Consider the following 12,467-nt stretch of genomic DNA (forward strand, 5'->3'; position numbering starts at 1 on the left):
TCTCTAACTGGCATTCATTTTTTTGTCCTAGCTTTAATTTATCTGTTTCCAACATAGCAGTCCAAAGAATTTCTTCAAAAATTTCAGGTGAGAAATTTCCATACTGATCAATTACCAAAATCAATCATTTCTGTACTGAAAAATTGTCATTGACTTTTCATCATTTTTGGATTAAAAGACAAATAATCTATAAAACTTTCTTACCCTTTCCTTCTTGTCCTTGTCTATTCCATTCCAGTGACTGACCTTCTGTGTATTTTGGAAAGGGTATAAGAATGCTTCTACCTCAGAATGTTTGTACTCTTCCTTTGCCTGTTTTGCTTTGCTAAAAACATGTTATATTTTTTATTTATGTTTTTCCAGGAATTAAAAGTCTTCTTCTATGTAAACAAATAAGAGTTTACATATAGTACACTATATGTAAATATAGTAAACTATCAACATTCATGGTTTTATTTGTTCTTTTTCCCTTAGACTTTAGCATCATCTAATATATTATATATTACCCCTTTTTAAATTTCTATGCTGCCTTAACCACTGTTTGATAAATTTCATGACTCCTAGGATTTTAGTCATTTTATCCATTAAATTGTCTCTATTTTCTAGAACTTTAGCTGGCAAAAATCATATACCCAGTATTTTTTGTTGAAGGACATTTTTTACTGATGACTAAAGAGTTGGACCTAAATATACGTGTGTGTGTGTGTTGCAAAATACACACACACACACACACACTCACACACACTCCTGACTTTTAAAAATGTGTTACATGGTGATGTACTTTATGGTTGCCTTGCCTGTAACAAAACCTGCTAGTAAACTATTACTCAGTCCTATCTGTAAATTAAAGTCTGTTATGAATAATCTACAGATATGAGAACCTGAGTCCCCTTATACATAAAGGGAAGTCAACCGATTGGATCATGAGAAAGTTTATTTTTTCAGTATTAAAACCAAAGATATTCCTCTTTTTTTTATGTTACTAAACAAGTGTATAATTATAGGAACCTTGTAGCCATTATGAATTAAGAATGAGAAAGTGAAAAGAATCACAGGAAGGTTTGACAAACCTCGTGATGATGTAGAAACACAAAGGAAAATAGCTATATCATTTTGATTATCCTTGTAGGAAAATAAAGTCTTTATTCAGTCAGGCTATTTTATCAAGATTTTTTACTTATGATTCACTGAAGACATACTTTGTAAATTATGCCTGTGCTTTATAAAATTAGGCAAATTGAGATAGGAAGGCCCTCATTCTCTTTGTTTTGCATTTTAATTTCATGTATGTATTCACTTATCCTTCACTTCATACTGAAAAAGGATTTGAAACAACTTATCAAGATTTATATATTCAATGCCATCATGGAAGGGAAATTATATATAATTTATGTAGCAAAGAGGAAAAAAATACTAGGAAGCAAAGCAAAGGTAATTATAAATGATATCCTAAGGAAGACAATTGAATAGCTAAAGATAAGCTATTATTTATTCTAGTTCCTGAATAACCAAATCAGAAACAAACACAATAAATTCTGAGAAAATCAACATTCATTAAATCAAATCTTCCTTAGAGTCATTCAGGAGAAGCACAGATGTTCCTGATACTGAGGCTCCTATAAAATAATTTTTATGACTCCTAGAAAGTAAAATCCACAGTCACACACCTGGACCTTTTAAAAGTTCCTAAATACTACTACTCCCAGCCGCATAACAGTAACTCACATAAAATTGATGTTTTCTCTTGGCATTGTTACTAGATCAGTTTTCCATTTTATTTCTTTCAGTCTACTTTTAACCTCTCAGATAGTCATATTTAAATTCCATTGTAGATTATAGAATGTCAAGATATTGAAGATTTTATAAAGTAACATTGTAGACAGTCTCTATTTTAATGTAATTTATATACCAGATAATGAATGCGTATAAGCTAAATATTTCTGGTTTTATTCATCATAGAGTCACTTATGAAGAATGAACTCCATCTCAGAACTCCATCTCAGAACAACAACAAAACCAAATCTGGTTGAAAAAACAAACAACAAACAACTACAAAAAAAAATTGCATTTGTACAAAAGAGAATAGGGTGAGGCCTTTCAAGAAAAAACAAATCAATCCAGAGCCTCTTAAATTTTTTGTAGTCTTTATCCATTGTTAATATATCAAGAATTGAGAGGCAAAAGTAATGAAAATAAGCTCAAGGATAAAAATGTTACTCATTTTATTAGCAAATGACTGTAAATACAAATGACTCACATATCAAAAATCAAATGTACGTTAGAGAACTAAAAAAAATAATTTAAATACAAAAAAAGCAAACAAGAAGTCTAGGATTGGGATTAAACTAATTGAAATTAAGAACTCATTAAATTTATCAGCAAATTGGAAAATATAGAACAGATTAGCGAATGGGAGAACATCAATATAAAATATACTACTTGAAGCACAGAGATAAAATGTTTAGGAAAAATATGGAATGAATGATAGAGAAGAATGTTTAACATCTGTAGTCCAAGAAGAAAAAAAGGACAACAATTCAGAAGCAGTATTTGGAGAACAGTAAACATGACATTAAATCTGGGATTTTTAGTAAGTGCACTCAGATCAATTAATCCAGCCCAATCCACTCTTACATCCTTTCTTTTTGATTTAACATCCTTCATTTTCATACCCACATAGGGTCATCTTTTTTGGCCAAAGTGTATCAGAAAAATGTTTCTATTGCTGTATTTTGATTTGTAAGCTATTTTTTCATGGATGATAGTTTATATCCAATCCCCCAGAGCACACTCATATCTGAGCTATGGCTGTGAGTCTGGTATCAATAGGGGTAATTACATGTGTGTTGAGTAAAAAGAGCATCATCTTCTAAGGCAACTTTTTCAAATGACCTATTATTTTGTTTTCATTAACAAAAGACTCATCTCCTGTATAACCCTGTCACTTGTAACTTTATGTTTTATACACATTCAGAATTAATAATTCATTTTTTGAAAAGACTTACCTCAGAAAACAGAAGGCAAGCTACTTTCATTCAAAAGAATCTATCCTACATTATAGTTATTATATCATAATGACTACCAAACCAGTCAAGTATAGCAGCCACATGTGCTCGAAAGGTGCATGTGTCAGTTGGTAATTCATCACAATCAACCACAGGTGTTAATTGGATTGAAATTCCACTGTGCAACAGAGGTTGATAGCCATTCTATTTCTCATTGGCAAGTAATTCAGCACTGTGCTCAAACTCCAGGACAAAATTAATGCCAAATCCCATATTTTGGACATTATCTTTTGGAATCACCCTTCTTGTTAATGTTGTATTAATGGCTCTAGTCTGGAAACAAAAAAAACAGTGGAATTTTAATATCAAATCATAATTTGTGGTTAAATAATGATAAGAAGTGTGTATGTGGTATCTTAGAGCTACAAAAGACTACCTAGTGAGTGCCACAGAATAATGGTCCACTCCCAAGGCTGTGTTTAATACCTCCATAGAAAAATGAAGTTTCAGGCCACTGGATGAGAAGTTTGTTGGTTGGGCTGGTTTAGGGCTTCACAAAGAGCTGTGGGACAGGCAGAAAACAACCACCTTGAAGAGTGGAGAAGCATAGGTGAGCCAAAGCCAGGGTCAGAGACATGGACATACTGGAGTGGGGATGCTGGTTTGGGCAGATGACCTAGAATGTGTGATGTTTGTGTTGGGAGATCCATAGTGTCCATAGGGTGCTGCATTAGAAGGGGCGTAAAGATAAGATTATAGGGTCTTAAGGCAGGTGAGCTGAGAATTATGAACTGTGAAAAAGTTTTATGGTATCTAGTGTCTATATTGAAATAGCTGCAGCATGTTATCACCAGCCTGGGCTATGGCTGGAAAGATACCAAGAGATCACACTTACAGATTTGATATTGAGGAGGTTCTGACACCCATGCTATAGATCAACTGTGCAACTTCTGAAAATACCAGAAATCTTCTTTATCCTCTTTGTAGTTACCTCTGCTAAGAAAGCTTACATTGTGTTCACTATATATGAGAAAAGTTTTAAAGAAATATGTTTGTTATCACAGAGCATGCCTTGGAGGGTAAATTTAGTCCCGAGGCTGTAATAAATTGAAAATTGTCAGATTTTAAATAATGAAATATTTTAATAGAGTCAATAACATTGATACCCTTTGATATCATTTGATTCTTTTTTATATAATCTTTGAATCCTAAATCTTATTTAACTCCTATTGATTTAGTCAATAATCGCAATTCACTAAATGTTTCTCCATTCCATTTTACTTTAAGTTGTCATACATTTATACACCTTTTTTAAAATTCTGGCCATTAAATCTAAATAAAGATTATATTGAAACTATAATTGATCATTCACAGGCAATACATAAAATATTAATTATAAATATACCAAAATTGTTATTCCATTTGATAAATTCTGTAATAGACACAAACATTTTTTTGTTTCCATTATAAATTCTAAAATGTTTGTAGTCTTGAATGTGTTCAAAATTTGGTTTAATTCATTTTGTACAGCTGCTCAGTCAGCATGTGGCCACTAACACATCCCATGCCTTGTCACATAATATGGTGTGATTTAGTGAGAAAGAGAGATCATTCCTCTCTGGGAATGAGGTGACTGTGGACACCAGTTGTCAGTTATTAAAAGTTTTGATTTTAAAAGTTTGTTAATAAATGGATATGTTTGACCTTTTCCAAATTATGATTTAATCTTAAAGGAAGCATATTGTTAACTAATCCCAACTGTGTGTTTTTTGTATTCTGATTCATTCGGAACACCTTAAAACCTTCAAAAACTCCATATTACTTAAACTTTGAATATACATTATTCCTCTAAAAATACTATAGACTTGTGAATACTTACTATTATTATAGTGTGTGGCTTTAGAGAATACAGTATTATAGTTCCTGTGTATATAGTTTCAAACTATTGACAAAATCTTTGAAAACTGTATTAGAAATTAATGCATCCAAGTAAATAGAGTGGTGCTATAAAGTAAATTGAGGTTTGTCATTTTTCAGATTTTTTTAAAAATATAGAATCTTGAGAATTTGTCAGATAAAACTATTACTTGCCAAATAGAAAGAGACCCACATACATGTGTGTAAAAACTTATAAAAATAACATCAGTGTGTTTATAAACTACATGCTTTGCATCTTATTTACTTCTAAATTGCTACATAATAAATTGTAATCACATTATACTATGTAGGATGCTTTCAATTTTAATTATTTATTAATTTGAGGCATGACTAGCTCAGATCTCTCACTTTTTACATATTAAAAACAGATATTGGGCTAGGGTCGTGGCTCAGCAGTAGAGTGCTTGCCTCGAATGTGTGAGGAATTGGGTTTCATCCTCAGCACCACATAAACATAAAATAAAACAAAAATAAAGGTATTGTGTCAATTTATAACTAACAAAATTGAAAAAAATATATAAATGAATATTAAATTATATCTAATTATTTTTAAACATTAGTCTATTATTCACAAAACATTATTGATCCACTAGTATACGTAAGATTATATTTTTTGATCCTAAAGACACAGGAGGAGAATAAAAAAACCTGTCCTCAGTGAATACTAAGTTTTTGATGTGCATAGATACTTTATTTTTTCTTCATTAACTTTTTAATTTTTTCTTCCTCTTGCACTGTGCAATTGTACAAACTTTGCATCATGATTCCAATTGTTACAGTTATTATATTTTAAATGATGGTAATGGTGAGTATTGGTGTGAAATAAAAAACTGTTACCTTCCATAAGGATTACTAATTACAATTAGTAACATATTATGTGCATGTGAAACAGTTCAAGGAAGGTGTTTTTATACTTTGTGGTTGGAGCCAGAACCATTTAATCTGTAGTTTAAAATATTTTTATAATTGTTATAAAATAGCTTAATCATTACCCAAGAAGCTCTTATTACAACAGATGTACCACATGAAAATGTCCCATGTATACAAAGTACTAAGTCTTATTAAAAAATAAATACCTCAAATTATGACTGTAAAGAATCAGTGGTGATTATTTCAAGACAAATCACCTGATATTTGGTCACCCAGGGACAGATAACCCATAACACTGTATTAGGTCTTGACTTATAAGTGAGTGAGATTATTATGTGGCTTTCATATTCATTGATCAATGTCTGAAAACAAAAAAAATTCTAATATTAACATTGCTTTGAAAGGATTATATGACTATTTATGGTTGACTTTCAGGTGATGAATTTATTCATAAAAGATGATACCTAGAGAATAAGATTCACACACCACAGTCTTTCCTCTAGAAGGACTGTCCATTTGATTATAGTTTATTTATGCTTTTTAAGGCTCTAAATTCATTGGTTATATCTGTTACATTGTTGAGTTGTTAAGTTTGGTGAGACCTTGATCAACTATATTTCATGTGTTAGTTATGAGGATTTGGGTGATTTCAGATTCCATGCATGGAGACTAATTCAAATGATCTTTGATTCATCAGTACTCTGTAGTCAAAGCCTGTAAAGTTGCCTTATTAAATTAATAGCACAATTCATTTGCTTCACAGTGAATCCAATACTGAAGAGAAGAAAGAAATTCCAATCAGCAGCTAAAGAGAGATGCCTTCTAATAGAAGTAAAGGGTGCTCTGGATATATTTAACAAGCTCCTTCTAATTTAATGAGGAGGAATTTTTAAAAGGAAGAAGAATTAAAAGGAAAAATGACATCTCACCCTAATGGAGAAGTCAAGAACAAAATACATAAGGTTCTTACAGAAGGAAAACATAGAATTGAAACAGCCAGAAGACATCAGGGTGCCTCTCAAAACTTGCGGTTTGTGGTCTGGTGGCATAATCCCAGCAGCTTGAGAAGCTGAGACACGAGGATCTCCAGTTCAAAGGCAGTCTTAGCGATGAAAAGACATTAAGAATCTGAGACCCTGTCTCTAAATAAAATACAAAATAAGACTGGGGGTGTGGCTCAGTGGTTGAATGCCCCTAAATTCACCTTGGTACAAAAAAACAACACAATTTAGGGTTCTATTCAAAGGTAGATATATCCAAGTCCAATAGTAGTTATTTTTGTTCACTGAGTGTACAAACATCACCAAACACAGTGGTTATCAGAGTCATGAATTAGACTTTGTGTATAAAAATTAAAACATTTCTGAATTCAGGAACACATAGTATACCTTTTTCTTTTGGAAAACTCTGAAATTCTTCAATAAGAAGAATTTATTAAAAATAATGGATGTTATTCCCCAGATAAATACTTCCTCAAACTCAAACATAATATTAAATTAAATTTATGAAAATAATAATTTAAACATGAACATCAATGCCATTATGTGAAAAATGTTAACATTTTATATAGGTTGGCAGTGGAAATCAAAAAATAAATGAGCTTTTGTCAATTTGCATCAGTTCCTTTCAAGTTTTGTAAGCACAAAAGAAGGAACATTTGAAACATGATTTCTCTGTATACACTTGTTTAACACAAATTCCCTTCTACATTTGTTTAACAGAATTCTATATGGAAAGCACTTGAGTGAAATATTGAAAAGTAAAATGAAAACACATCATTTTATGAGGAGTTGGAAATATATTTCGGATGTCTTTTTCTATAATTTAGAAACTTTCTCTTTATTGCTTGCTTTAAAAAATATTTTATTTTTTTTTAAATTTCTTTATTGGTTTTAAATACATGGCAGTGGGATACATCACAATTCTTATTACACATATAGTGATAGACCCAACCTGATCTTTTCTTAAAATTGGGAGCCATCTTGCCACAAAGCCATGAAATGATAATTTCGGCTTTACTATAAATTACTCCAAATTCTGAACCTGCTTGGAATGCCTGCCTGTGCCTTGAACTCACCCATGCCTGGCTCTCTGACCAGATAGCAGCCCTCTCTGAAACTTTAGTGACCCCTCAAAATCTTGGTCTTCCCTGGCCAGAAAACAACCCTCTCTGAGGCTCTAATAAATTCTGATGTTGGGAGCCAGCAAAAATGGAAACTACCATTAGTATTATGCTCCTCAGAGTTCTGTTATCTGTAACCCCGCTTTGTGTAACTTTCTGGGCTATAAAGCTGGGCTGCAGGAAAGCTGCAGCTGCTGTCTTGTCCCCGCGGTTTTGGGTGGGAGAGGCAGCCCAGCCGGGTCGAAATAATAAGCTTGCTTTAATTTGATTTTAATTGGAGTCACTGGTCTTTTCTTGCATCCTGGTCTAACAATAAAACAATTTTTCATACCTCTGTTTGTATATAAAGTATGTTCACATCAATTCATGTCTTCATACATATACTTTGGATAATGATGTCTATCACATTCCACTATCCTTGCTAATCCCCTGCCCCCTCCCTTTCCCTCCCACCCCTCTTCCCTATCTAGAATTCATCTATTTCTCCCAACTCTCCCACCTACCCCACTATGAGTCAGCCTCCTTATATCAGAGAAAACATTCGGCATTTGTTTTTTTGGGGGATTGGCTAACTTCACTTAGCATTTTCTTCTCCAACACTATCCATTTACCTACAAATGCCATGATTTTATTCTCCTTTATTACTGAGTAAAATTCCATTGTGTATATATGCCACATTTTTTTGTAACCATTCATCCACTGAAGGGCATCTAGATAATAAATTAAAACGTCCATTTCAAATTTCTTTTGGGCATAAAGAGACAATATATGAATTCCCAAAAGTGGTATAATTGAAAGGAAATATGTATATTCCTATGAGTCTTTCACGTGCAGTATTTGAAGAAAAGAGCTTATGAATATACATGTAAATTGATCTATTCATTATATTTAATGAGGTCCCATTGTGTAGCAGGCACTGTTTCTTACAGCCAAAGATGTTGTGAAAACTCAGATAGTTGACATTTCTACTCTCACTCTATTGGGTTGTGCATAAATCAACAAATAAAATGGATGTTTAACATATGAAATAACTATGGATGTATGAAAAATAAGTAAGATAAGGCAAAAATGTTGTGAAGTGCTATTTCTATACTGAAGGAATGTCTCAATTCAGAAGAGGTGCTATACCTGATTATAAAGAAAAAAAAAAAAACCCATGACAAGGACAACAGATACAACCACCCTAAAACAGAAGCTAAGTTTTATGTTTAAAATATGAAAGAGGATTAAAATGGCTGAAAAAGAGTCAACAAATAGATGGAATGCTGTGTGATGACCAATTCATAGACACAGGGGGGATTCTAATCATGGTTTCTTTCTCTATGCAAGACATTGTGGCTTTTATTCTTGGTTTAATGAGGAAGCAACCTTTGTGAAGTGATAAAATCTTATTGTTTCATAAATTATATCAGGTTGAAATTGTGTCATCACAACAATAGAGAAGGTTCCTGTCTTACAAGGTGACCTAGAAAGAAGAATGATCCATTTCAAAAAGACAGTCTAGGAGTCTCTAAAATGAAGATACTTGATTATACTCCTAAATTGAGTAAAGCAGTGAATCATATCCAGATCTCCAGGAAAAAAAATCCAGGCATTTACTTTTGAGTAAAAGCAATTAATGCAGTTTGGACTAAGCAGAGGACCTTCTGAGAAGAAGGAAATGCAGTCATTTTAGGTAAGTAGATTTCAGGTCCATCATATAGGATCATACAGTATCATTTAGAGTAGGTTCAAGTTCTTGAGATCTTTTGAAATAGCTTTGACAGCCTTCAAGCATGAGAGTAACATGCTTTCTTTGACTAAAAGCATAGTATTATTTCACCAAGGTGACTTTTACTGCCAGGAATACACATTTTTTAGAAGGACGAGAAAAAACAGAAATAGCAATTCTAAAGTCATTGAAAAAGCGCAATTGAGAGATGGGTGGGAAGGAGGTGTGGAGTCCTAATGACCCAGACCAGGAGACAATTTTGGATATATATTTTAAGATATATTCAGACAATGCATAAACAGATCATATGTTGAGTAATGAATGAGTCAAAAAAAGTTTTAAATAGAATCTTATTCTTTTTCAACATCTAATTTTATGATCATAATGTTATTTCATTTCCATTTGATCTTTTTCTTTAAAGCCTAAAAATGAGACAAAATAACAAATAACACCTTTATATCTCCTGCCCTCATTTCCTACTGTGTTATTTTTTTCCTAGTCAGATATACATGTATACTGCTGAACATAATTACACATTTTTGTATGGAAAAAATAGAATGTTCAATGCCTGATGAGCATCACAATAAACTTTCTTATAAGTAAACTTCCTTGCAGAGCCAGACACAAAATGTCAAGAAGTTCTTTAGCACTTTTCTATAGACATCAATGTTTCTATTCCCTGCTCAGCAGAGTTCTATATTCAGTGACATTATAAAATCATTTGAAGGAAGCTTCCTGGTGAGAGAGAAGATGATAGTCTTCTTCATCTTTTAAGTAACTGAAAAATATTTCAGCAAGACAAATTTCACAGCATTCTAATTCATTTATTTTCCCTCTCTAAGAGAACATGTGAAGATTGGAAACCAAAGGAATACTTGGCTAACTACTAGGCAAAAAATAACATCTTTCACTACCCTTTCAGCCACTCATTAAAGATATTGAGTGTTGTAAGAGAAAATGCCTAAGTCAAGCAGCACAAGATTGTTTATTTATTTAGTTTTTTTCACATTTTTTGAAAAAAAAAATCATTATTAAAAAAAAAATTGCAAGGGCTCTCCCACTACTCCTGTGTGAATTTCATTTCAATTGCTTGTACTTGCATAAAATGCATTTGGTATAAATATGGAAGAATAATTGGGATCTCAAAAAAACCTGGAGGAAACACAAAAAGCCATGAAAAAATGGCAAGCAGGATTAAGCGCTCTTGAAGAAGAAAATGGATCTCAGAATGAAATGGATGAGAAAGTCATATTGAATATTATTACAAGAGGGTCAAGACTGTCGCAACAGAGGAGAGAAATTGAATTTAAGTGCCTTGTGGTAAAAAAATAAAACAAAACAAAAAACAGACAACAATAAGAACATCAACAACAACAAAAAAAAAACAGAAGAATTTTTAATAGCTTTTAAGGACTGGGGTGATTTAGTGGGTAAGTGTCCTAGGACATTGAAGGTGAATATTGTCAATGTGATTAGGCCTTACGGGTTTGCTGATCGAAGTGAAGTTAGGATCCTACAATTTTCTAGAGATTGGAAGAGAGGCACCATTTCCTTGATGATTTCATTTTAAAAGAATGGCCCCCAAGTCTTTAAGAAGAATATTCTTGAGTTATAAAACTAGAAATAGGCTGAGAGATTTACACTGGAGTGGGACAGAGGAAATATTATTTACAATTTCAAATTTTCTAATGTGAATGCTCTAAGAAAAGGGAAGCCAGGGACCTAGAGTCAGGAAGAAGCCTGTCTTAAAGTTTAGTCCAGCATAGGAGAAACTGAAGCACATATTGGTTAGTGCAGAATTAAAAAGTTGGCTAGAGAGATTCACCTGCACCACATTATGAAGTCTGAGGGCACAGCCTTTTAAATGACACATTCCAGTGCTGTTACTGGAATACTTTTCTCATTTTGATTTGGAGGCTGAAGACCAGAGTGTCATGATTCAGTTTGTATGAATAAGAAACTATCACATTAGTCATAAGTACCAGTTAATGAAGTCCTATTGCAATGTCTCTGATCCTGTGAATAAAATGGTAGATGAGCACAAAATAGCAGCACTAAATATAATATCTCTGTGTTATATTTCCTACCTGCATAACATCTGCCTACCAACATCTATCCGTTATTTACTGTTATTTCTGGTAGCAATCAAACTTTTCTGTCATTTAAATTGTTTTCTTATTTTGGTTCTTTTGCATCTGTTGGCTGCATGTATTTTAAATAGCCACTCAGGGCTTACAGATTTCACATACAGATGTCCATTGGTTAAAACAATAGATAAGTAAAACTCTTGAGCCACTGAGTTACTGGAAATTATAATTGCTGTGGCATTCAAGTCCCTACATGTCTATGTAATCCTGTCCATTCTCTAGATGGTTATTTAATGGTTTTCCTTCTGATATGCTGGATGCTATTTGTAATGTTCATGGCAAATTAATTCACTTGAGAAAGGTGAGTGACAGTATACTGCCAAGGGTCATGACTTTCTCTTCTGGGCTGCCATTTTATCTGTTGCTTTATGTTTTTAGCATAAATAAAACTTTTACTGATATGAGCCAACAATGCTTTTCCAGGAAGTTTAATTGTCTGTGTCTGTCATAATAAGTGACACAATTGCAGTGGCACATTATTAGATACCCAGTGTGTCACATGGTCACTTAATTCAGCATCATATCCAGAGTTTACTTAGGGTTCTGAAATGAATAATGTTGCTGATCTTAGTTTAGGAGAATTAAAGGAATAGTTTTCATAACACTGAAAAAAAATTAGGTAGCAGCAATAGCTCTGATTTTTAAAAAGGCTCTGATTCATGTTATGATCTTTT

The sequence above is a fragment of the Marmota marmota genome, unplaced genomic scaffold, assembly GCF_001458135.2.
Source record: "Marmota marmota marmota unplaced genomic scaffold, marMar, whole genome shotgun sequence".
Lineage (NCBI taxonomy): Eukaryota > Metazoa > Chordata > Mammalia > Rodentia > Sciuridae > Marmota > Marmota marmota.